At 41.5% G+C, this 25,978-nt stretch overlaps 4 non-coding genes across 4 annotated transcripts; 3 read left to right on the top strand and 1 right to left on the bottom strand.

Annotated features, from left to right (window-relative positions):
* Positions 1 to 10,141: 10,141 nt before the first annotated feature.
* On the top strand, positions 10,142 to 10,223 carry trnal-aag (transfer RNA leucine (anticodon AAG)). Its single transcript has one exon. It is a non-coding gene; the product is annotated as a tRNA-Leu (tRNA).
* A 3,073-nt stretch (positions 10,224 to 13,296) lies between these two features.
* On the top strand, positions 13,297 to 13,378 carry trnal-aag (transfer RNA leucine (anticodon AAG)). The gene has a single exon. It is a non-coding gene; the product is annotated as a tRNA-Leu (tRNA).
* Positions 13,379 to 13,516: 138 nt separating this feature from the next.
* Positions 13,517 to 13,598, bottom strand: trnal-aag (transfer RNA leucine (anticodon AAG)). Its single transcript has one exon. It is a non-coding gene; the product is annotated as a tRNA-Leu (tRNA).
* Positions 13,599 to 13,925: 327 nt separating this feature from the next.
* On the top strand, positions 13,926 to 14,007 carry trnal-aag (transfer RNA leucine (anticodon AAG)). The gene has a single exon. It is a non-coding gene; the product is annotated as a tRNA-Leu (tRNA).
* Positions 14,008 to 25,978: the final 11,971 nt, after the last annotated feature.

The raw sequence follows: 25,978 nt of genomic DNA, 5'->3' as shown, positions 1-25,978 counted from the left end.
AAGATCAAAACCTGTTTTCAAGCCCAAACATTTCTAACAAACTTAATTTTAATGCTCAATCTACGAGGTTTGACACATAAGAAATGATTACCAGTAACGCGTATTTCACAGTTCCTCTGACGGTGCCTCTTTAAATCTGTATGTAAATCTGCATTTTTGTACAGTACTTCCTTAGCTAGGTGAACCGCGTTACAGTGAGGGACGACTGTAATAACTCGTCTTTTTAGCTATGAGTGACAATCATTTCAAATCTCCAAACCAGGCCATTTAAATGTACATGCTCATGCACACCATCAGGATGGCGGACAGTTTTTCTCAGTGCTAAGTACACCTGCTGAATGCACCTTTCAATACCATGAATGGCATGAACACAGCGTTTCAGTTGCTCGGTACTTTATGAAGGAGTAAGCCTCCTGGAGCGCTTTAGAAAAGACTGACTTTCCTTTTCAGCATGACAGCTAAGCATTATAAACGTTACCCAAAGGGAAAAAAGCCACAAGTGCCATAGCCTGCTAGGCCATCAACAGCTTTGTCAGCGAGTGATTGATTAACACGTATGCAGATTAATTCAGATGTGTGATGCGTAGGTAATTATGTTTTCATGCTGAACATGATAAACATCCAACTACTGGCCGTACAACCACGATAAACACCTCATACATGTTAGGGACAAGCACAGATTACATTTTTCTAAGAGTCTGATGAGCAGATATTTACAGGTAAACATCAACATATCAGGCGAAGTCACCTCTGGATTCATGTTGTTTCCTTGTCTCATGACTCATTTTTGGTGTCTATAGAACTGCTGTACATTACCGCATGGACAATATGGAGGTGAGCAGCTTTTGATTTAGAGAGCATCGACAGACCTTGCACCGTGCACCGATTATTACTCCTACTATTTAAAAGATATGCTTGAAAAAAGGCCTTTTCATTCGTTTATATTAAATCTGTATTCATGCAACATGTTTTACATTTTGCAGTGAGAAGAGTTTCAATTCACTCGGCCCAATTCATGATCCAACTTGCAAAAGAAAAGAGTCTTAGTAGAGAGAGAGAGAGAGAGAGGCGCTGGTAACTTTGAAAGGGTTGCTGTCTTTGTGCAGTTGTTGCTCGACGGTGAGGAAAGACGGGAGAAGAGTGATGACAGTCAAAGGAGCGAATTTGGTGATGAAGGGTAGTAAAGCTGGAAGAAGTATAAATCTTCCTGGTAAATAAAAGAAGAAACAACTTGAGTTTGTGTGAAGAGCACAGACGGTGAACATCAAGGTAACAGTGCAGGCGACCTTACATAAATCAATCTTAATAGAAAAACTGAACAAATGGAAAAATCCAAAGTGAATGTAAAGGGAAGGAAATGACAATGGGCTTCATGCGAGAACCATTCATATAACAGATCTGCTCTTGAGTTGTCCACATCAGGTACAGACAGTCTGCCTGTTGCTTTTATTTGAATGAAATTAAGAGTTAAGATATGCAATGCTTCAATATTCTGTTCACCGGATCAGACGGGATGCGTGTCACAGCTTACCAATTTATTTTTAGGGAGTCATAGTTTAATATATTTGCACAGGAGAAAAAACAAACAAACTCATTACCGCTAAATTTCCTCCGTTTTGTTTTGTCCGCTGATTTCTGACAGCAGCTTTAAGCGACTGTGGGTGGGAAGTTTGTGCTCTTGGTTAACATTTTTGTGAAGGTCCACAAACAGTAATCGTCTATAGAAATTCAGGGGTATTGATTATGCTGGTAATGAAATGTCACAAATGCATGTGGCATTTTCTGACATGTTTGTGCTGTGAAGAAAAGTGAAACAGGATTCAGATATGAATACAGAAATGTATCTTTCACTGTGACTGACAGCCAAGAACGTCTACTATCTAATGATATGGATCATATCACATTACAGCGTGGTGGCGGTTGGCACTTGTCTCGTCACGGGTCCGGTTTTGGACTTGGGCCCGAGTTGGATGAGGTTGCAGTCCAATCTGGTCGGGTTGAGTCTTGTTTTACTGTCACGGGTCTCAGGTTTGTGTTTCGGTGCATTTAATACCCAAGTGGACTTGGGCCAATGGATCTGAGCTCGTACTCAGTACCAGCTCTGATGAAAAGATATGTCAGCAGAAAAATCTTTTTTTTTTTTAGGAAATCAGTCACAAAAAACGACAATTACTGTTTGAAATTTGATTTTAAATCAACATTTTCTGCATCTCTTGGCTACAGAATGGTTTATTGTTGGCAGAGGTGATGAACAGGTCAATCATTTCTATGAATTTGTTTTTGCAGCATATGAACAGATTCTCTTCCTATGACTTTAGCACGTTGTAATTGTATTGCTGCTCTCTTTCACTGCTTGTTAATTGATGGTGTGTCAAGCTGCTACTAGTGTTCTCCCTTTGCTAGGGGTCTGTTGGGCATGACCGCATTTTGGATCGGGTCTCATTATCCAACATATTTCCAACATTTTTAACTCACAAGGACCCTTAGCACCAACCTTTCAATTAACGGACGACCCCATGACATTCTCTCCTACGCTTTCTCTTAACTTCCCCCCGTACGAGACTGCTCCTCTTCCTTCTGTCACTGCTCTCTTCCTGCTATTTCCTACCCTCTTCCTCATCTTCACTCTATCTTTGCCTCCTCCACTTTCACCGTTGTCTCTCTTTCTCCTCTTTTCATCCTCCACTTTGACTCTCAGTGAAAAGCTTCCTCTGTCTCCTCCCTTTCCCTTCTCTTCATATCTTTTTCTTCATCCCATCTTTCCACGTTTCATCAAACAATGACAGTCCAATCCGATAAGATGGCACTCCGAGCCAGCTGCATGTGTGCAAAGCCGGCATTCTGCTGAGCCGTATTGGCATCCACACAGGGGTTTCCTTAGTTTGTGTGCTGTGAGTGGGAGCAAGCGGGGGAAGACTGACAGAGAGCAAGCGAGGAGAGAGGAAGAATCACAAAAAAAAAATAGTGTGAAGGGGAAAATGACAAACCTTCCATCTGAATTAACAGACGAAGCTGAGCCTGACTGGCTGTGACGCTCAGTTGCCTCAGCGAGCTCACCCATTGAAATAGGGATGATGATCCATAGGCTTTGTTCTGTGCAGCTGTATACAAGCTCACAGGCATGTGAGCCCGTTCCCCTTCTCACTTCAAATACTTCACCAGCTGCAGTTACACGCGGCGACCACAGGAGAGCAATAGTGTCAAATCCATGAGCAAGAGCGAGCGGCGAGCCGACAGCGTGCTCAAGTTTAAAAAGAGTCAACAAGAGAATCTAAATTTAGAGCGTGTGCGATCAGCGGACGGCTACTGATTAGTTTTTTTGAAAAGTAATTAGGCTCAAATGCCAGACAAGAAAATCAGTACATGCATCCTGATCCTCAAACTACTGCCCAAGTGCCCTGAAGCAAAGCACAAAACAAACTGGGTTATGAATGAAATGAGTGTATGCACAATGTTAATGGTTTTTCCATATTTGTGTAGCACAACCACTGGTTGCTTTTAGGCATTAAATTAGCCATTTCTCACAGCAGGACAGATACAGCTTTAATTAATAACATTAACCAAGGCTCTATTCCATTTCGGAAAAGTTAGTAACATAAAGACGTAGTGGAAACGGGTTAAAAAATATGCGTAATGTTGTGGAGAAAATGCTGAAGTCAAAGGTCAATGGTGAGATCAGGAAGGAAGAAAGTGTTCAGGAGCCTCTGATGTCTTATGCTGTATTATTTATTGACGCTTGGCCGAGGAGAATTAGAGACACTCTCAAAGTTCATCAGAAGTGCCTGAGTCGGTCCTTAAAATCTGCCGAACTCGTGCTGGTGGATCGACTTTAAACCCCAAGATAACACCACAAATACTACACGCCCAGAATTAGTCAAAGAGAATGTCTTTACTCATGGAGGTGTTCTTGTCAGCATATTCTAGTCTGGAGACACAGATGTCTGTTTACGCAGATTGGAACGTCAGCAGCAAGCTATCTATTATGACTGGGAAGGCAGCAATAGGTCTCTTTGACCCTGGCCAGGTGTTACCTAAGGATAGAAAATTCCATAACACCTACTACATTTGAGGAAACAACGTCACTGCACAGAGACCTCCATGAAAGTATCCGGTAACACACGTTATAGGTGGAGATGTTACCCAAGCACGGCGTGGAAGGAGCTCATTTTTTAAAGCCAATGTCACATCTCTTTGCCAGATACTTTTTCCCCCATGAGCTTACATTGTGAAAGAAGTGGCTGTGAAACGATTTGAGTGTCACCACCCCTCTGAAATTACTTAATGTCAAAACTTGGTCCGATAACATTTGGAAAATCTAGAAGAGCGAGAATGAAGAGACGCACCACCTCCAAACGCTGCGTCCACTTCTCCCTTAATGCATCACGGGTCAGAGGTCGATAACTCACTTCACTCTCAGAGACAGCAAAAGAAAACGCGTTGGCCAAAATGTCAAACTGTTCCTTTAAAACAGAAACTCAGCAGAATGCTAATGTAAAACCTCCAAACACATCAACTCATTAGAAATGCCTCGGGCTATTTTTCAAGGTAAGGAGATAAATTAACAAATGATGACACCGATAATACAAACAAAAGAAAAAAAAACAAAAACTTCAGAATAATACATGACGCTTAGAAATCAGATGAAATATTTAAACTTATTTGTTTGTTGTGATAGTATTCTTAAACACACAATAATGTGAAGAATCTCACAAATGGGCAGTTTAATTAGTCCTTAAATATTTTATTGCTCTGCCATACCTATTATATACATTATATAATGATCTGAAATGATTCTGCATTGTATTAAGTGTTTCTTGCTCTCTAACAGTGTCCGTGTCGCAGAGCTTATTTCATTTTTTCCCCCCTGCTGGCAATGGATTTGCTGATGGGTGTGTTTTTTTTTCTCAGCCTGCCCTACAGTCTGTATCTTTGGCACTTGCTCCAAATTGTAAATCAATGGGGAAACCCAGGCGGCAGGTTTCATTTCCACTGCTGTGTCTGAGGCGATGGAGGTGAGGAATACTGTCTGTGATGTGAGCAGGGAGAGGTGAAGGTGATGAAGGCGCACACCACACTAAGACACACACACACACACACACACACACACACACACACACACTGACACTAACACGTCATCTCACAATTTTTTTTTATCAATACACATTCTCTCTCATTCATTTAAAGGTTGCATTCACTGGCGTGGGTTTTCCACAGTAAAAGCTCCACTGATGTTAACGCCCCTATTCAAATCACACAGCCCCCTTTAAAAGGCCACATGTGAAAACAGGGATTTATGAGCATGTCCACTGGGAATAATTCCCATAATGGTTTCCTCCACCAGCAGGGGGGATTGTGGAATTAGCTGGGACTTTTGTCCACTAAGCCAATGATTTTCTTGAAGGAGGTGAAGGGAAATGTTCAGATGATTGATGAGGTTATTTGTCGGAGATATTTTGGAAAGTGGCGCATTGTTTTCTACAAAATTCATTTGGTCTTCTGTCGGGTAATCTGGCACTTAGCTGATGCTCTGAATAGAGTGCAGTTTTCAGGGTCGGTGACTTTCTGAAAGACACTCTGAGAGACAGATGATGGACACGTTCAGTGAGAGAAGATAAAACCTCCTCACCACCTCTCCACCTTGAAATCTTAATTTCCAGAATATTAACGGGTAAGAATGCACACACATCCAGACGAGACAGTTAGGGATTAAATGCCTGGCTCAAAGGTAGATTGGAACTTACATCCGACATTTATTAAAGCTGTTAGAGCCTGAGTACCTTAGGGTTGAAGATGATGAGCTGCAACGTCCCAGAACTTTGCATCTTTCCTGCATCTCCTGTCGTCTCTCCACGATATAAATGAAAGTCTTTCAAACCTCATATCAATAACTTTGGTCTCTGGCAAAGACCTTTAACTTAATTTAACTTATTTTTGCTCAAGGCATCTTTTAGAAAGATTCTTTAAGGAGCTTTGGGGAGAAATTAAAAGACTGATCAATTTATACAAATTACTGTAACTTACTTCTTTGATAGAAAAAGTAGGAAACATTATGTACACACCCAATAGTAATGTAAATAAATGTAAATAATAAATATTGCGTTGGCAGATACGAATTTAACTGAGAATCATGTACATCATCATCCACATCGACGTAAATATGTAAATAAATGAACCTTCTGGCCATCTCAAGGTGCTCAGGAAACATTGACTAGATCGGCCGTGAATTACTGCGATGACCACGTTCCAACGCCGTGCACCTGTTCCTGATGAAATCTGGGGGTAACTCTAACGCTACACATGCTGCAGGCAGAGCTGAGATTATTGTAGCGACTGACCACTAAATGTTAGTTGGCACAAAATCAGACCAGATGGGCAGAACCAGAAACTGACCAAACCCTAATGCACATACTGTATGAAGAAAAAAAAAGGAAGACAGAGAAAGTGGTGAGCTTTTTAACTCAGTCACTGAAAGAATAAAAGATGATGCATGAATCAAAGCTCGGCAGAACAGAAGCAGCAGTTACTGTGCAGCAGCTTGAGCCACTTTTGGTCTGATGCAGAAAGAAGTCCTAGCTGGTTTTTAGTCTGTCCGCGGTTCGTGTCTTTATCTCTGTCATATTTAAATCCGTGGCATTTTGACAGGGTGAATTAAATCTAGTCCACCGCCAGTGAAAGCCAGTTAAATCATTATCTCACAGTTCCCTTTGTCTCTAAGCTGTCTTATCCCGGCTCTCTGAGGATGGAAAGACCTCGGCTCTGTTCGGCGCGTCTGTGTTTGGCTGCATTCAGATATCTTTGTGTTTGTGTGTGCGTCTGTGTGGTAACTTCCATTTGAGGCTCTCTTTGTGCTTTTTTTTGTCCATGCTTGGGTCTTTATGGATGTGTTAGAGAGGAGAAAGCGTGTGTGTGTTTGTGTGTGTGTGTGTGTTTCTGTGGGTTATCTTGACCTCCCCACAAACCAGATAAATTCCACACAGTTAAAGCTATGAATTAAACATGTGTTCTCTTGTTTATCTCTATGTGTGTGTGTGTGTGTGTTATGTCTTATAAATTCACAGTGCTTCACTCAGTATTTTAAGTCTTTATCACAGCTGACATATGCATTCCCTCGGCTTTTAAAGGCTTGCTGTGTGTCACCGAAAATACACTTAGACTTCCTCGTTTAGTATGTTTGTGCGTTACATAAAGTCAGTCAGTCGGGTTGAAACAAGGACAGGTTGTCCCGTATTTTACTTTCTGTGTTGAAAAATAAAATGCGCCGTCCCTTACTGAATGAATATGATATGCAGTGTATCCTGTATTGCCGTGCATACCTTTCTTTATTGCATACTCTAAGTATTGATTTAGAATTCGAAGACGACAGACATTGGCCATTGTCTGTCATTGTCAGTGTCATTGTTGTCCTGGTTACGGAGACCTAGACAATGGCAAATAGTCCCAGCTTAAGTCTAAGTAGGCGGCATCACTCACGGTACAGAGGGAACTGAATGTCTGGGGGCAAAGATCTGATGTTCCAACCCCTCAACTATGGTCATGAGACTGAGGTAGTGACCAGAAGAAAGAGATTGTGGCTACAAACAAGTGAGAAGGTTTTCCTTTGCAGTCGTATTTCGGCTTATCCTATCCCTAGACCTGTCTGAGCGGGATGTTCCTGACCTGACTGATGGTATTCCTGGCACGATAAGCTCTGTGTTGCACATATAACACCATGAAGGGGATGGCTCCTCTAGTTCCTGCTGGAAGGAACAGGGGCTATATATATATATATATAATTCAAAAGACATGCATGAAAAGATTAATCTGCAGATCTTGTTGTAATCAGAATGCAAGTTATACAGAAGGAAATATGGGAATACTGAACTTTACCCCTGCTGGACTTACTCCCCATAAAACCCATAAAAGCCAATGACATCATTCTGAATGTGCATGCTGGTCGCGGCTCCTTGCAGGGCAGAGGAGCGAGTTTATGAAATGACCACCCATGCGCTGGCGTATGCAGACATGTATGTTTAATGTGCTGCCTGAAGATATCACACTGTAGTGGAACGAGTGAATCGGAGACATCTGCAGCCCTGCTGATACCCATCTCCCTCGCAGGCATCCTGCTCGGCCTGATCCTCACCGAGCAGGTTGCAGCTTATCACGAATGATATGCTTGTTGTGCAATCCGTTTGGCTTTCTGTAAAAAAACCGAACACACAAGACGGCAGGCGATATGAAATATAGCGTACGTCCTGTGTTCTCAGACAATGTTTATGCTAATTAAACTAATGAATAATTGAATATCGTTAAGATTAAACATTATTACACCTGCCCTGCAGAAATGTTGGGAGCGACACACTCTGTACTAACTCCAGAGCTGCTGCTGCATTTTTATTTACTGCTCTCACACTGGAGTTCTTGCAAAGATGTTTAATTATCACAGTTTCATCATAAACACAATCTGTGAATTTGTTTCTATGTACCCATCCTCCCCCTGCTTGCTTCTCTGTCTCTGTCTCTGTGTGTGTATGTGAGAGAATTTGAACTGCTGCTGCTGATGTCCCCGGGGTGGACACAACAGATGGGTGAACAGACACGCACACGGATACACACAAACACACACAATAAATGACTACCCCTGTGGCACTGTTGAGTGTCTAAATACCAACGTTGCTCTGCCTCCTGGTGCCACTCTGCAAGGTCAGTAGATAACACCTTATTACTCTCTCTCTCTCTCCCCCAAGACATACTGGTAATATTCCAGAACTCATACATATGTGATAGATAGGCAGTTTCTGAACAAAGTATATCTAACATCACTCTCTTTCCATCGACCTGCATATGTGGCTGAACTGCACACTCAAATTGTCTTTGTGCAACACACACACACACACACATTTCTGGTACCAGATGGCGTGCCTCAACACAGTCAGGTTGCAAACCGAACCATTCCTCCACGTGGTTACCATGGGGATCCACCACCACCGCACACACACACACACCAGATAACCTGCCACTGGCGTATAAGGTCTGTTCTTAGCGACATACATGCTAAATATGATGACACGTGTCACCGAAAACAACGAGAGAGGCAGCAGGTTACTCACATACTGTACAATATGTCCCCCTTTGCTGTGCATGTGAGTCACCAATTCTTAACCCCCCTTCTACACTCTAAGCACCCTTCACACTTAAAGCTGTAATCCTGCAGATTTCAGCCCTGGCTCATTTGGCGTCTCCCGTGGTTACTGTGGTAACAGCAAGCACGGGGTTAACACTGCAGCGCTTCGCACTTTGACAGTGGTTGAACAGCTACTTTGTCAGATATATAACAGAGGAGCAGCTGGTGTATCTGTTTACCGTGCAGTGAAACACACACATGTTGTTCAGTCAAAAATAATTGCAACCCGTGACATGCAGCGAGGAGTTGGAGGTGTGCAGTCACCTGAAGCTCTTCATCTAACAGCTCGGCTGTAGCTGCTCCTCTTTGTTCAAGTCGAAACCGATCTGCCGATTGGCTGACTGACGTTGACGTTCACTGATTTGTGTTTCCTGTGGCCTCTTCTCAAAAATAGTCGCCGTGCAGCAGCCGCTCATCAACATTCTGGGTACTGCTCAAGGCTTGTTCCTCTTCACTTCGACCTGTTCTATGTAGAACGTCTCTTAAAATAGAAAAACAAAAAAACAAACAGCTTAAAGCAGCTTTGAACAATGTGTCAAATGATAAATGTATGTGCAAGGATTCACTCATTTACTAGAATTACTTAAGAATTCATGCAAAAGCTTTAGAAAGCTGCACTACACGACCACTAGAATCTCATTGGTAAACAGGGCCAGTAAAGAACGCCTCAGTTTACACAACACTTTCAGCTACTTTAATTTTACGCTGAAATGTCAAATTCTGGTGAATATCCCAGCTTTGACATTACTTACCAGGGGGAAACCAACCAGTGAGCTGGCGCCTCCCCGGCTGCCTGCTTCTTCACATCCATTGGCCGGGAGGCTGAGGCAGCACAGGCATGATCGCCCTGAGGTGACTGTGGCTACATTTGGATAATTCATAGTTGTGGTGCAGTGGCAGAGCCTCACCTTGGGTAACCCACCATCTGATATCTCCCCTGATAGGTAAGTATCAAGCATGTGATCCTTGAAGAGGCAAGGTAGTGTGGCCGAGCGGTCTAAGGCGCTGGATTAAGGCTCCAGTCTCTATGGAGGCATGGGTTCGAATCCCATCACTGCCATCTTTATCTCCAGGTACTCAGAATACCTTCCTACAAAGACAGACTTTAAGAGGTGGTTTGTTGTTTGAAAATTGCATCATATAAGACTGATTTTCAATGTGCTTCACAGCAGAAAGAAGCTCTGCTTCATATTAGGAAAATGGCAGTGGTGGGATTTGAACCTCCATACAGACTGGAGCCTTAATCCAGCCATGCCTTTATACGGAATTACATGCAAAAGCTTTAGAAAGCTGCACTACATGATCACTAGAATCTAACTGGTGAGATTATGGAGCATTGAGCAGGAGAGAGATGTTTCTGTCTGGATTCGGTAGAGAACAAAAACAGATGTCTGCTGAGCACGGTGATCTGTTCCCAGCCCGGGTACAATTGTAGAGTTATAAAGTGATGTTAGTAAAACGTACAATGCAGGTGTTGTTGCGAGTAATGATGGATTATATCAGTCAAGGCAGCCATGTCTCTGCAAGCATCTTTTTAATTGGTTTTGAGAACAATGCAAGTCCAAGGTTTCCTGCGGGCAATAAGTCACATCTGTGGTATAAAACAGATGGAAGCTGAGATTGGTGGCAAATATCAGTCATTTTTTACTACTTTGTAGAAGTCATCCTTCAATATTAACTTACGCCTTAACTTAAAGCTCATCTTAATCCTGAAAAGAAGATAAACGGCCTCTGATGTCTTGTTTGACAAACACTGATTCTAGATCGCACGTTTTTTTTGGGCCACAGTTGTTTCTTCTTTGCACTCGGTTTAGTCAAAGGCTTTTAGTTAGTTGCAATCTGTAATCTCAGTTGCTAGGTGGCATTAAATACCTCAAACTACTGTGAACGGTACTGTTTGGACTCCCAAGTATTACTCGCCTCATTCTGGAGATTGAGGAGAAAGACCTCAACTTTAGTTCAGTTTAATAAGATTAATTATTTAAAATTTCGTCTTAAAAACTATTGTTCTATAAAGACCTGCCCCCCCTCGATTAGAGACACACATGGATTAAGAATGAATATAACGAGGAGGCACAGATTGATTTGACAGATGTGTCTGTGTCCTTTTTTAAACTCGTTTTTAAACCTCCAGATTCTTTTGTGACAGCAACACAACGTTCTGCCTGCAAACTAGGACTTCACATACCCAGACACCCACACACATCTCCAAACATACACAGGAGTTTTTGATACAAGGGCTGTCACTGACACTTTAATATGAATTGTACATGTGTTTTGAGGGTGTGGAAGGCTTGTTTACTTCTGTAATCCGGGTAAACAGCGGAGCTCAGTTTGTATTTTAAGTCGTGATGGGCTTCAGAAAGTGTCAGGAAGCTTATTTTCCATCCCCACCTGAGATGTAGGTGGTGAAATGTTTAAGAAGCTTCAGACTCGGGGAGTGAAAACACTGTTTGATGGTGGTGCGTGCTTAAATCTCATTTCTCCAACTTCCCCACACAGACGCGAGAAGAAAGTTTCTATCAAAATCAAACAGAAAGAGATGATGCAGAAAGGTTATATTCCGGTTCGATCCTCTGTGTGAAAATCCCTGGTGCAAACACCCACCCACCCATCCACCCCTGCCACACTGGGGCTCCAAGACATGTACTTCAATTCAATTAAGAGCAAATTAAAATAAAACAATCTGAGGAGATGAGATTTCGTCTGTGCGGGCCCTGAAGCAGTCCGCACGGTCTGGACTGAGCTTTGGGAGCGAGCTGCATGCTGGGGCCCTGCACTGTCTCCTCCGTCACCACCTGGGTCTCTGTCTAATTAATAATGTGTGTAATCAGGGAGGGAGGGAAGGAGACAGAGAATTAATAGCTTGTGTGCTTAGGGACTGACAGAAAGGATGGAATAAAGGGGACAAGGAAAGTTGTAGACATATCTGATGTTTGTCATCGTGCGTAGATGTTGATTTAACCTTTTCTTTTATTTGTTTTACTCTATTTCATTTTTTGTGTTTTGACATCAGACATGGGCTGAGAAAGAACGACAGACAGAATAACCTTTTTTTCCATTTGCTGTCGTAGTTCCCTTCTTTTCCACAACGAATGAAAACAGTCAAAGCTAGAGTAAAAAATATATATATATAAAATCCCGGAGCTGCGGGTTGTTTATTTCTTTTATTAACACACACTTGGACAGCAAGGAATCAAAGGAAATTTCATATTTCAGTGACACCTCGGATCCATAGAAATCGATTCGAGACAGAGCACTCAGGTTTTTTGGAGACACGAGCATGAACCTAAAGAGGCAGAAAAATCACTTTTTGTTCAAAACAGAGCGATAGATGAGAACAGATTGCTGTGTGGGGGAGGGACGGGATGGAGGGGTTTGCTTTTTGCAGTTGCTCTGTCTTTGCCAGCACATGTTTGTTGGATGCTTGACAGCAGAACTTAACAACTCTATATTCCTACGGGATGGTAAGTTCTCAGACTGTTTCAACAGGGGAATATTCTGTATTTGACTGGCAATTTTTCTGGTGAGTCAAAATTCAACTGTAAACGTATCTTCTTTCCATGTGACAGCAAACTATGTCTTGAGTTATGACTTCGCAACCGACTTTCTAGAATTCAGATTGTGTGTATGTGTGAGGTTGCACTTCAGGTCCTGAAGGCAGATTGAACCACGGAGACTGGCTCATTTTACGATGCTGATTATAATATTGTTGTGTGGATATTTGCAGCCCACCCCACTTCATTAGATGTTAAATAGAGGGTGGAAATTAACACTGACCAGCAGGGGAATGCTGATTATTTTCTGAACTTTTTATCTCTCCCAGACACACTGGCAACATTTTGGTATCTGGCGAACCCTGGGATGAACTAGAAATTGCTTAGCAAACTTTCCAACAGGGCCAGTAAAGAACGCCTCAGACTACACCGTAACACTTTCAGCAACTTTAATTTTACGCTGAAATTTCAAATTCTGGTGAATATCCCAGCTTTGCCATTACTTACCAGAGGGAAACCAACCAGTGAGCCAGTGCCTCCCTGGCTGCCTGCTTCCTCACACCTATTACAGAGCCTCACCTTGGGTAACCCACCACCTGGTATCTCCCCTGATAGATGTGATGCTCGAGGAGCCAAGGTAGTGTGGCCGAGCGGTCTAAGGCGCTGGATTAAGGCTCCAGTCTCTATGGAGGCATGGGTTCGAATCCCATCACTGCCATCTTTATCTCCAGGTACTCAGGATATCTTACTACAAAGACAGACTTGAGGAGGTGATTTGTTGTTTGCAAATCGCATCATAAGGCTCATTTTCAACGTGCTTCAGAAGAGAAAGAAGCTCTGCTTCCTAATAGAAAGATGGCAGTGGTGGGATTCGAACCCACGCCTCCATAGAGACTGGAGCCTTAATCCAGCGCCTTAGACCGCTCGGCCACACTACCTCTGGAAAACTGCCTTTCCTCATTTTTTTAAAAGTCTCCTGGTTTTTGTGACTACTCCAAAGACGTGGCGTGTAGAAAATTTGTTTTGAAAACACATATTTGGTCCAAAGGAAGTGTGCTGTGCCCTTTACCAGAAGGTCGATGGATTAAAACCATCTTCTGCCAATGGAAAGTGATGCCAACCTACCATAGCACTCTATCCAGTCATCGCTTGCATTACAAAGTGTGCAACTGCTGCCTGTGTTAGTCATCTTGTGTTTTTTTTTATCAGTCAAACCATTCATGCAAGCAGATGATTTCAAAGTGTAAATGAATTCCTCTGGATGTGGTAGTGTGGCCGAGTGGTCTAAGGCGCTGGATTAAGGCTCCAGTCTCTCTGGAGGCGTGGGTTCGAATCCCACCACTGCCATCTTTCTGTGTTATTACATGGAGTTTTGGGCCATAATCTCGATATTCTGACAGGAGATTTGGAAAACCCAAAAACTCAAGAAATATCATTGTGGCATTGTCACCTTGTGTTCTTACTGTTACTATTCTCTGCATTGAAAAATGATGCATTCCTGGCTTTTTCGGGGTGTAAGCACTCAAATCATTATGACAGGTTAAGCTCTCACGTACAAACATTTCCACTTTGCATTGCTTCCCAGTACCTCGGAAGAGATTCTGCCAATCTCATCCACTTGATTTAACGTGTACTCCCATAACAAATTTGTTTGAGATTTTGGGTACCTGCCTTAAAGATGGAGACTGAGAGCAGAGTGCAGTGGAAATGTGCTGGGCTTGTTACCAAGAGGTTTATGGATCCAAACAATTCCTCCGCAAATGGACAATATCCCCTTTTCATCATGGAATGTGGATGATAGCCAGAGTACAGAAGTCTCGGTAGTGGGCACTATTATGTAGAAAGCAGCAGATGCAATATGTGCTGTAGCAGCCTTTGACTCCATTAAAACTCCTTCAGTTATTCTCTCGTCCAATTTTCTAACATAATATTTAAGGATTTTTCAGACCTGTTGCTAGTGGAAAAAACTGCTTTTTGAGTAGTGTGAGTGGTCTAAGGCACTGGATTAAGGCTCTAGTCTTTGGGTTTGATCCCCACCACTACCACTTTAATTTTCAGGTACTTGGAAAAATGCCTGCCCATAATCTCTTATTACAGAAGGCAAGAGGAAACGTGAGTAGTAAGTGTTGTTCTAAGCTGGTTGCTTTTGCCTTGGTTGAAGTAGAAGCTGGTAAGTAGATCTACAGACTTTTCATCCCTATGCAACTGACTGCATGCCTCTAAACTTAAGGCCCTTAACATCTTTTGGCAAAGTGAAGCACATAATAAGCCACTTTAGCACATTGATTCCCAATAGATTTAAATAGGAAGAACAGTTGCCAATCTTGTTCTCTCGTGTTAAGCTGCAGTCAATTTTGGAATTAGCTAATTGTGCACTAATCATTTATAATTAGCCTCTGGAGAGAACGGACAATACAGTGGGATATAACCAAATGTTCTGGTGGAGCAGCTCCTACATAGACGTGGGCCATTGTGTGTAAAAAAAAATTTTTGGGTCAACTGTTTCTCTGCACACTATTTTACTTATAATTGTTTCTATCTAATATGCACGTTTGTGGCAAGTGGACAATTTCCAGAGAAGAATTGTTGTTGAGATACTGTAATTTTCTTTTTAGCCTTTACAGTTTTGTAGGATTATTGAGCCTAACTGATGCTCTAACTAATAACTAAATATTTTATTTGTTAAATGGACACTCAAGCAACAAGAAATACGCTTTTTAAAAAATGTTTTATTCCAAGGCTTCATAATTTAGACCTTAGAAACACAGGTGATGACTTTCAAAATCTACTTTTACGCACTTTTGCAATGCATTTTTTTTATTCCATTGCTTAAACTAACTAAGTAATTGTTTTACTCTTGTGTTTTGATTGATCACCTCCTCCACAGTGTGGTCACTGGTGACTGACACTGGAATTTAATTAAGCCAAGCAGGGCAAATCCATAACATCTCAATTAGAGGGATGCTCATCTGTCTTCTGCTCTAGAAGGGTTCACACACACTACATTAATTCATTGGTTATATGTTGTTTCACTCATATCAGTCTATCTCTTGGATAAGTGTGGATGGAGATGGAGATGGGATGAGACATTTTTCTCTTGTTAGTTTTGACTGGTTGTCAATTTCAGGTTTGGTACAGCGCTTACATAAAATGAGAGCGAAGCAAACTGATGGTGAGAAAACCTTGTGGGAACAGGTACAGGACGATAACAGATGCAAGATATTAAACCTTGCTGGATAAAATTCTGCAATGTGTGATTTAAATTCTAACCATGAAACCTCTACGTCTGTTTCCAGTGGTGATGACAGCTGTGGTTAGATTGAAGCATAACTGTTATTCTCCTCTTTAACTGTTTAAAACATCAGAGAAAAAAATGGAAAACAGTGATTTTATCACATATGAGTATATGTACGGTGAAACGAGCTGCTGCTGTGTTTATCTGATCTCTGATCGGTGCAGCTGCTGAACGGTTTGTGTGGGTGTGAAGGCAGCATGTGGAAGAACCTGTGAGGATAAAGCTTTTGTCTTGCTTGGTTCATCTGTGTGTTTGTTTTAGTTTATGGATGGCCTCACTTCCATCAAATGAAATGATTCCAATCATATTTCTGTGGACCTATACAGACCCGTTGAACTTATTGGTTATAGAGTCTGTGTCCTTCTTTTTCTTGCAGTGGTTTGTCCATGTTTTTCTAATAAAACATAAGCTGAGCTCCAGTGTGACAACAGTCATTCCCCTAGTCATTTTGGTCTGGCAGTTCAGATCCAAATTGAATCACATACTGTAGCTGGAAAAACTCTAAATTTGGACAGTCTGAGCTGCACTGTGAATAAAGTCAAAAGCAGACTGTGTAAGTTTCCTCCTTTTGAGCTGCTTCTTGTACCCCTGGTGGCCAAGGATCAACTCCCACCACACTTTCTTACATCTGTCATTCCTTCTCTCGTCCTCCCTGTCTGAATAAATAAAAAATACTACAGTCGAGTGGCCCTGCGAACCTTCCCGTTAGACGCCAAAAGTCAACTTCATACCCCCCCTCCCCCATTCTGTAGATAGCCTGGAGCCAGACGAACAGTACACATCTCTGTGTGGATTAAGGACTTAAAACCACACAAGGATTAGATCTTCATATTAGATCTACAGCTCTGTGAACACACTGTTCTTTGCTCTGCACTTCAGTTACATGAAATGTAATCATCATAATGTTCTATGAAAAAAAAAACAACCCAGGACAAACTTTTTTAGCCATCAAAATTTAAATGGGAATCATGGTTGTTCTAGGAGAGAGAGAGTTTAGGGAGAGAGAGAGAGAGAGAATGGTACAGGGATACGGAGGAGAGAGATGGTTATTTTGTTTCTCATTTGAATTCTAATAAACCTCAACACCCACGCACGCGGAAAAGGCCGAGGTAATTCACTACTCTGAGGACGATGTGTCCCTAAAATTACACTCTAATCCTCAACCCACATATCTTATTATGAGGCCTGAAAATCACCTGCAGTTTCACTCCCCCCTTTTCCTCTGTTCTGTCGTCGTCTTTCTCTTTCTCCCATCTGTCATAAGATAAAATAAGATGACAGCTGTTGGATGGAAGGACTTGTGGACACACTCCTCCTTACATGGTGGGAGTAGCGGTGTGTTGCTGAAGAAGCTATGATGGATGTCAGCTTTCCTAACATACTTCTCTCCCCCACTTTCCTCTACGGAGTCTGGAGGGGCAAGGAACTGAAGCGTCGGACACAATAAAGATCAGTTTCTACCTGAGCTAAAAAGTCAGTGGAGCGCAGCAAGTTGATACTATTTATCTTGCGAACGTGAACGTTTGTACTAAATCTAACAGTCGAGGTTTCACTTAGCGTAATGAATATTCTCATTTTAGCAATGCAATCAAAAGAGTCCACCAGGCTAGTTCAAATAATATGCGGGGGAGCTGTGCACACATCCAGAGTTTCATCTTCTCAGCAGCTCTGTTAACTTTAGTCAGAGCACACACTAGCACAGATCTAAGCATGCAGAAACCCTTTTATGTTATTGCTTTCAGTCCTTTAAGTCAGTTAGATTGCAGTCCTGCCGCTGCCCTCATATATCCAGTGTTTCCCCCTTTGACTCAGTCTACAACATCAAGCCCTGCGCATTTATATTATGCACGTTTTCTGCATGTCGCACGACGTAAAGCTGCAGCGCTCCCTCCCCACGCTGTCATTGTTGTCCCATTACATCTCTAAAGCCCCCCAAGAATCTGATAACTGATTTGCACTATGCAGATTAAAGCAGGGGATGTATTATTTTCCTTTGTGCCAAGAGAAGCGCGAGAACTTGTAATCCATAATGTAATATGTGGATGGTGGTGTGTGTGTGTGTGTGTGTTTCTATATATAAAATCAAACACTACTTGCTTTAGTAAGCCCATGATTAGCCTCTGTGACAGACAGGAGCAAGCTTAGTGCTAACTCCGCTCGCCTCGCCTTGATCAAAGACACACACACGTAAAAGTCCATGTGCATATATAAATATAAAACCGTGACACTTGGATATTAAAACAGGGGGGGACACACAAACACAATGATATGCATGTATTCACGCACTTGCACACAAAATAGAGTGCAACAGGCAGAGTGTGTCTTTGCATTAATGTTGTTTCTTAATGCGTGTGTGCATATGACTAACTGTGGTCTGTGGTAATCAGGTTGGACTTTACCAACAAGTGTTTTTTTTCTCTAAAAAAGATAAAGAAAAAATCCTGATTGCATCTCTCCCTCATCAAAGAACAAGGGATTAAAGTGAGAAGGTAAAACATGAAGAAGACTTTAGCTCCTCTCACATTTATCACCCCTTCATCCTTTCACCCTCATGTCTTTTAAAGCTTTTTTGCATATGTTGCATGAACCTTGAAGGTTCAGTTTGTGTATTATCTATATAGTCATGTAATCCACAGACAATCAAATACAAACATGATGGTGTATACATGTGTCAAAGCCGGTCTTCTGTCCATTCCAGCCCTGTTATCAGGTACTGTACATACACTCAATGAAGAAAATATTTCTTCATTCTATTTTATATTTTCTTTTCAGACATGAACAGAACAAACGTCACACCACATCTTCTCAGAGTCATAACGCGAGTGAAATCGACTGTCGTCCTTGGCAGCAGGATCTTAAATGTTTATTGGAGACAAACGTCGTCAGTGAGCATTTAGATGTTTAAAATAAGAATAATACGACTTCTCCTGACGCAGAAACGTAAACAAACAAGCTAAATATGGAGGCGATGAAGCCTGAAAGTTACGTTCCATTTATAAATGTGTCTTAGTTTATTGTTACATCTCTTGGATGTTCGAGCTTTACTGTACGGAATAATGCATGAGCGGAGTTTACTGATTTCACATTCATCTGCTGAAGGCGGCTGAAGTCTGAGTTTAAGACGTGCCCTACATAGAAACAAATCTTTTGAAAGCCAATCACAGTCCAGTATGCAACTGAGGCAAGCATGTAGAAAGTGAAATTAGTTTAATTCACCTACACAGTTTATAGGTATGCAGACTATAAACGGCAGCAGGAATAAACAATCTAACACAGATGATTTCCAACAACCTTCCAAGAGTGTGGGCCTCATTGACTTTCAGCATACGTCTAATTACAGATATGTTTTGATATAATAGTTTGGTTTCATCCCTTGACTCCAGTTAAAATCCATTTCCCTGTAATGGTTTCTCTTGTTAAACGTATGCCAGAAGATGTAGGTGAAGAAAAGTTCCAGACAAATGAAATGTGGATTGTGTACAAGAAGTCAAGACCAGTGTCCCTAATCCCAAACATCCAAAATCATTACTATACAGCAAACGCCTGCATAAAGCTGCTTTGGTGCTAAAAATGTCAACAGGAAAGGTATTTGATCATTTACTCAGCGCTTTATCAATCCTTGTGAGTTCCTCATTGATTTTTCCAATCAATACAGCAATATGATGAATAGTGTATTGGTCAGACACTACTTATATCCTCACTGCTTCTCAGGGACTGCTGAAAACTTTTTTGCTAGAGGTTTAATGCCTTGTTTTACTTTTTAACCTTCACTGCTTCAGGTCTCAGAACACTTACGATAACCTGAGGGGGAAGCGGAAGGTTTTTGAGTGGGTGCAGATGCAGACAGGGAGTTGATAGCAGAGCTGAATTCTTTCAGTGGAAGACAGGGGTGTCACACTTGTGGGACGTGTACTGATAAGAGTGTCAAGCTCTTCCAGGTCTGGTGGATGAGTAAAAACAACAGCAAGTCGGAGGATATTACAAGAATTTAAACTAGACCTGCATAATGTTTTATTTATTTAAACAAGGCCAGAGCTAACCGGACCTTTGAAACACATAAATAAATGCTCACTGTAAAACCATTATTACTTTATTGCTTTCCTTATTAAATCTTTATTTAAAAGCTGAAAATTAAGATAAAGGGAAACAGAGAAGTTTGACCTGTTGTCAAACATCTGTGCACCTCACAAACCTCTGCATTTATATAACTGCATCCTTTTCAAAATATGAAACATCTGTAGTTTACATTGCACCAAAACAGTTTTTTTTATATATATAGTGCACTGTGAACATCATGCTGCAGGATGTATGCAGCATGAATATAGCCCGCTTTAATATTTAAAAAGTATTGAATTTGATCTATATGTTTCTGTGCTGTGCTGCCTGTGAAAACAAATCTCCCTCTAACTGGAGATTTGTGTTTGATCTTCAGAAATGTGTAGTTTCTGAAGCTCTGTACACGTTCCCGCTAGGCTCCATAAGTTTAGGTGCATATCTTATCGCAAATATGCAGACGATACCCCGCTATACGTCTCCTTTAATTCCAATAACCACAGTCAAATCTCTACAAGACTGCCTGACAGCTATGTCAAAAGCAGTCTTCATCATTGGCCCTGAGAGAATTTCCCATAAAATCCAGCAGTGTATTTGTCCCCTAGAAGCAAAAAGTGCAACCAACACATGAATTTTGAGTGGCACATAAAGAGAGTGCTTCAATGCAGTTTTGTTTTTTTACATGTAAGAAACACAGGCGTCCTGGTGGTCCCAAAATCTAAAGCAAAGATGATTGAGCGTTGCAGTCACCCTGACATCGTGTTACCACCTTGTAGTTCACTTACTTATCCTATGAAGATATGAGGTTTAGTTGCACATGGACTTTTTTTGTAGGTTATAGTCAAGGTCAGTAGATCGTTTGTGAAATAATTATCTTCAGCTCCACCTCACAATGTTCATGTGCGAATAAAAAGAAATCACACTCGGGAGAGCGGAGCTCCACCACAGGCCTGAGGCCATGGAGAACAGTTACATTTAGAGCCGTCTGCCGTGTGGACAGCAGCAATATTACTGCTGTCATGATCTACTGGACGTCTGAGTGAGAGTGAAGAAACACAGACACAGGAGAGAAACTTAATGTGAGATCAACTCTAGTGTGAGGCAGAGTATATACGGAGCAGTCAGTCCAGAAAGTCCAGTAAAGGAGGCTGTGGGGACGTATAAGGACAGATGTATGGTGTATCCCGCTCTCAGGGAGAGAACAGGGAACTGAACAAAGTGTTAGAAGAGAGAAAAGGATCCTTTACACACACACACACACACACCCATGCACACACAAATAACCTACAAAGTGTGTGTCTGTCATACTGCAAATCTGTCTTCTCTGTGTGGAGTAGTTGCTGTAGCTACCGAAGCAGAGAAGCTGGTAAGGTGGTAAGGTGAGAAAAAAACAACTTTTCTCATAGATCTATTCATCTTAAAAACACAAACACACACACACACACACACACACACACACACACACACACACACACACACACACACACACACACACACACACACACACACACACACACACACACACACACACACACTGTCTTCACATTGATCAGTAAAGCTGAAGCGCTGCTTCCATCTTCATTAGCTGCTGAAGTTCAAGTCAGCGTGAAGGTGAGAGAGATGATATGTGTGTGTGTGTGTGTGTGTGTGTGTGTGTGTTTGCATGTGCCTCTGTGTATTGTTGTCAGCCTGAAGAGTTTCCATCTCTCAGTTGTCATCTGCATCTCATTCTTTCCGAGTCCTTTAAGAGGCTTTCACGCCAATCACCCACCACCGCCACCAACACCGCCGCCACCCCATCATCCCCTCCCTGTCTTCGTTTCTGTGTGTGTCAGTCTCTCCCTGCCGTGCTCATCACCTGTGGAAAAACACAAATATGCACAGTCATGGAGGGGAACTTTTCTTGGCTTAAGCAATCCCTCTCCATGCTCTCAGCAGGATGAGCAACCTCCAAAGTTAAGACCTTAAAAAAAAACATTTTAAAAAAAGAAAAGAAGTCTAATTCGGACAAAATTGTTTCTACAAGACAGAGACAGTGACAGGTCACCACCTACACCACCTGCCATTTGGTGGACGTGTTCTATCTAAAGCAGCTTTACACAGCCTTCTGCTAGATTGGCTCCGAGTTTTTTTGTTCGCGTAAAAGGCAGAATGGCCCCAAAGAGTCGGTGGCAGACAGTCGTTATAATGAGGCCACGGTGTCAGCAAACACAGAAAACAGAGCTGTTGTTATTTGCTTCGTGTTTCAGTGACATTTGGTGCAGGCAACTACTGAAAACCACCGTCTGGTCAAGCTGTTAAAAGGTGAAGTTGCAAGTAGCACTACAGGTTGTTTACGTCCCAAATCTTCATATTGGCTGTGCTGTTTTTTTTTCTTTTTGTTAATAAACTAGTCTTCTCATTGTGTTTTTATATTTTAATTCAAAGAGTATATGGCAGGTGAAGCTGCAGAAGCTGAGTTAGTCTCTAGTGTGTGAGTCAAGCTCAGGAACTAGAGCCCTCACTTTCCATAATGCAACTTTTCAAAAGACCCGTCTTCTAACGCAGGATTTCTTCAACTTGCGCTATTAGCGACGCATTAGTTTGTCCTTGTAGTGTGAAAAATTAAATTGCAGTGTCGCAGTGCTAAACTGTTCACACACATTTGCATGTTGATTAATACAAACATGATACAGTAGACACTATACAACCCTGTAGAACTGCCCATGGCTATTTAATTGGCTCTAACATGTAAAATCATCGAGATGCCGCATTAAAAGTTAGATTTTAATACATTGAACCTTTTCAGTGTTTTAATGTGACTCTGCAGCCCACCATATCAGGACTGTGAGTTTCATACATTATGTATCTGCACCCTTTTTACTCCCACATCCTGCATCTATCCAAAAGAAGTTCCAGTCCTGTATATATCTGGGTTCATCTCTGCTGGAGCAGTTCAGAAAGGACCCGATAAGAAGTGATGTGCGACCTGATTGAACGATTTCATACCTTGCTAAAAGGTAGAGGTAAAATCACATTCAATATTTAACTGAAAAAAATGATACTTTCATGGATAATTCATTATTTGAAGAACTAATCAAGTACATACAGCAGCTATGTAGAGGTCCCAGGTTTCAGTCTGGTGTCTGTACCAGTGTTATCCATATTTTGCAGCATATTTTTGAATATTTTGAACACTTGTGCAGACAGGAGGACCGATATTTATTTAATGTCAGAAAGTTTCCGGGAAAACTGAGAAGGCGAGAAACAGAGAAAGTGTGTCTGTGACATCGAGACAGTATTTTTTATTGAGTTGGATTATTGAATTAGATGTATGGTGTCTTCCTCTATTTTCATCAGGTTCCAAATGTAGATCCATCAGTGAGAATATAACAGTTAGAAGCAATCATCAACACACTCAAAAACATTTTGTTAATTCAGTTATATATATCACAATTTACAAACTGAGTTGTATTATATATAATTTAAGGTTATAAAGATGGCAATAACTGATTTATGTGCAACTGGCATGACTGTATTATGCAATTCTGACATCAACTTGAATCTAAATGATTGGTTGTTGTCTAACAACATAAAGTCCATAAAATGCTGTTTCCCTTTGCTTTATTTAACTCTGTTGCTTAGTGGCAACATAAATATATTTAATTGTACTAATGTAACTCATGTAAATATTACTTAATTGTTGGATCTACATTATTTCATGAGACAAACTAAACTACTTTATGTAGCGCCAACTTATCAGGCTTAGAAAACAGGACCCAAAAGCAGATGTAGCTGATGAGAAAAGTGACAAAGTTTATTGCCGAACAATCAAAAAGTACTGAACAGAGAGTGGGGGAGAAATCGAGGCTGGGTTTGGGTTCCTTTGTGGATGAATCAGTGGGGGACTGGCAGAGCAGGACGGAGTTGGATCCAGGTGTCGGTGCTGACTGGCAGGGTAGACAGGTGGTCCAGGGAAAACAGGACAAACTTCCTAAGGGCAAAAAACAGAGTAGAGGGAATAAGTTCATGGGAACACAAACTAGAAATAGCAAACAAATGTCAGAGGCTGGTGCAAAGCGTACTGAGGTACACAAACAATCCGGTGTGGACTGGAGAGCTGGGCAGGTCTTAAATAGAGAGCGGTGATTGCAGGATGGGAGTCAGGTGCTTGATGGGGTGCAGGTGTGCCATAGTCAGTGAGCTGAGGCCACGCCAACCAGCTCCAGGAAACATGGGGGAAAAAAGGACAAATGGAAACACACCACAACACACCCACACACCTATCACTCACACACCCAGCCTCCAGCCAGAGTCATAGTCAGGCAGTCTTGACACAACTTAAATAAGCGTTGCAACCACTGGATTTTGTTCTACTGGTTTTCATTGTTATCATACTGGTAATTTGAAGTGTATTTACTTTCCACACAATGCAGTTAAATAAAATAAAATCACATTATTTTGGTTCTGTGAAATTGTTTATTTATTAACAGAGAACACAATATGGCACACTTTTATATTTTTGACGTTGATAATTGAAATAATAAAGACCCTGTAAACCCTTTACCTTTTTAAACCTCCTCCCAGATCTAATTCTCAGATTCTTCCAGAGGAACTCACTGTTCGAGCAGCACAGCTGTGACACTGCAGTGATGGATTGATCTGCAGTGTGTGAGGCAGATGTGTACTTTTATATGAGCTTGTGTGCATGTGTCAGCCTCAGGGATCTCTGACGTCCTGTGATCAGTCTTTATGTTAGTTATGGCTGTTAACTTTATGACCCCACAGAGGACAAATACACCATCGTATCACTCACACACACACACACACACCCTCTCTATCAGACGCTGACATGTCCTGTGGTGTGTGTGTTTCATGGGACAAACAGGACATTATGTTGACTAATCTGTGGAGACATCAGCTCAGGGAAATGACTATTGATCTGAAGGATGAGACACTTCCCTTAAAGGCAAAAAGACAGTTTAAGTCAAAGCACACGGCTCAGAAACGTCAATTAGCAATACATGTTATCGAACAGTGATGGGAGAAATGACTGCCCTTTTAAAGATCAGAAAACAAACTTTATTTGACATTATTTCAAAGCTACATTATGCTACTGTGTTACATTTCTCATAAATAAATAAAACCGTCTACTGCTACTCTTTCCTGTGATTCATCCAGTTGATGGAAACTATTTACATTCTGTCTGGGTTCATTTCACTCTCTTCATATGCAAATCGACTCGTTTCACCAACGTACTCGAGTCACTTCATTTTCAGGATGGCGCTGGAGTGGATGAACCTTTTTCTTCAAAACATCATTTGACTGGGTTCAGATAATGTGATTGTGAAGTTTGAAAGGAGGGTTTGACGAAAACACAATGAATGTATGAAAAGTCACAGTAAATGTGCAAAATACCAAAACCACACAATAACAAAAGTGGTGCCAAAATAATATATAAATACAGGATCTAAAGGTGGGTAAAGTTTGTGCAAAAAACTAAATAACCCTGCTATCTGAAAACCTTGTGACTGACATCAGTGGTCAATTTTTGTCTTGTTTGTGAGTTCATGAGTCCATGGGTTTAAAGGCTTATCAGACACCACAGACATTGTATCCTTTGTCATGAACGTCAGGTAAAGTTTACTGGGCATTAATCATGTGTTATGAATGAGCTTGCACCCACTACATTGATACCTTATTGTTTCATCTTGCAGCAGAAGATGAAGCCATGTTCATGTTTTTGTGAGACAGCCTGCCTTCTGCGTCTGCAACCACACTTTCCTAAATGAGTGAGTGTTTTCTCAGTGGATGGTAACGATGGTTTGTGACCATCAATCGACCACTTTGGTGAGACATTCAAGGTCCACAGAGGGTGAATCAGTAGAATATATGAATAATAAATGGCATGAGAAACAACCAAAAGAGTTTCAGAGACATATTCTTATGTTTTTATTGGAGTCATCACTCCCCTGGTTACAGAAACTTGAA

This window comes from Larimichthys crocea, chromosome I (genome assembly GCF_000972845.2).
Source record: "Larimichthys crocea isolate SSNF chromosome I, L_crocea_2.0, whole genome shotgun sequence".
Taxonomy (NCBI): domain Eukaryota; kingdom Metazoa; phylum Chordata; class Actinopteri; family Sciaenidae; genus Larimichthys; species Larimichthys crocea.
Note: the sequence above shows the minus strand (reverse complement) of the source record. Positions and strands in the feature narration are given on the sequence as shown.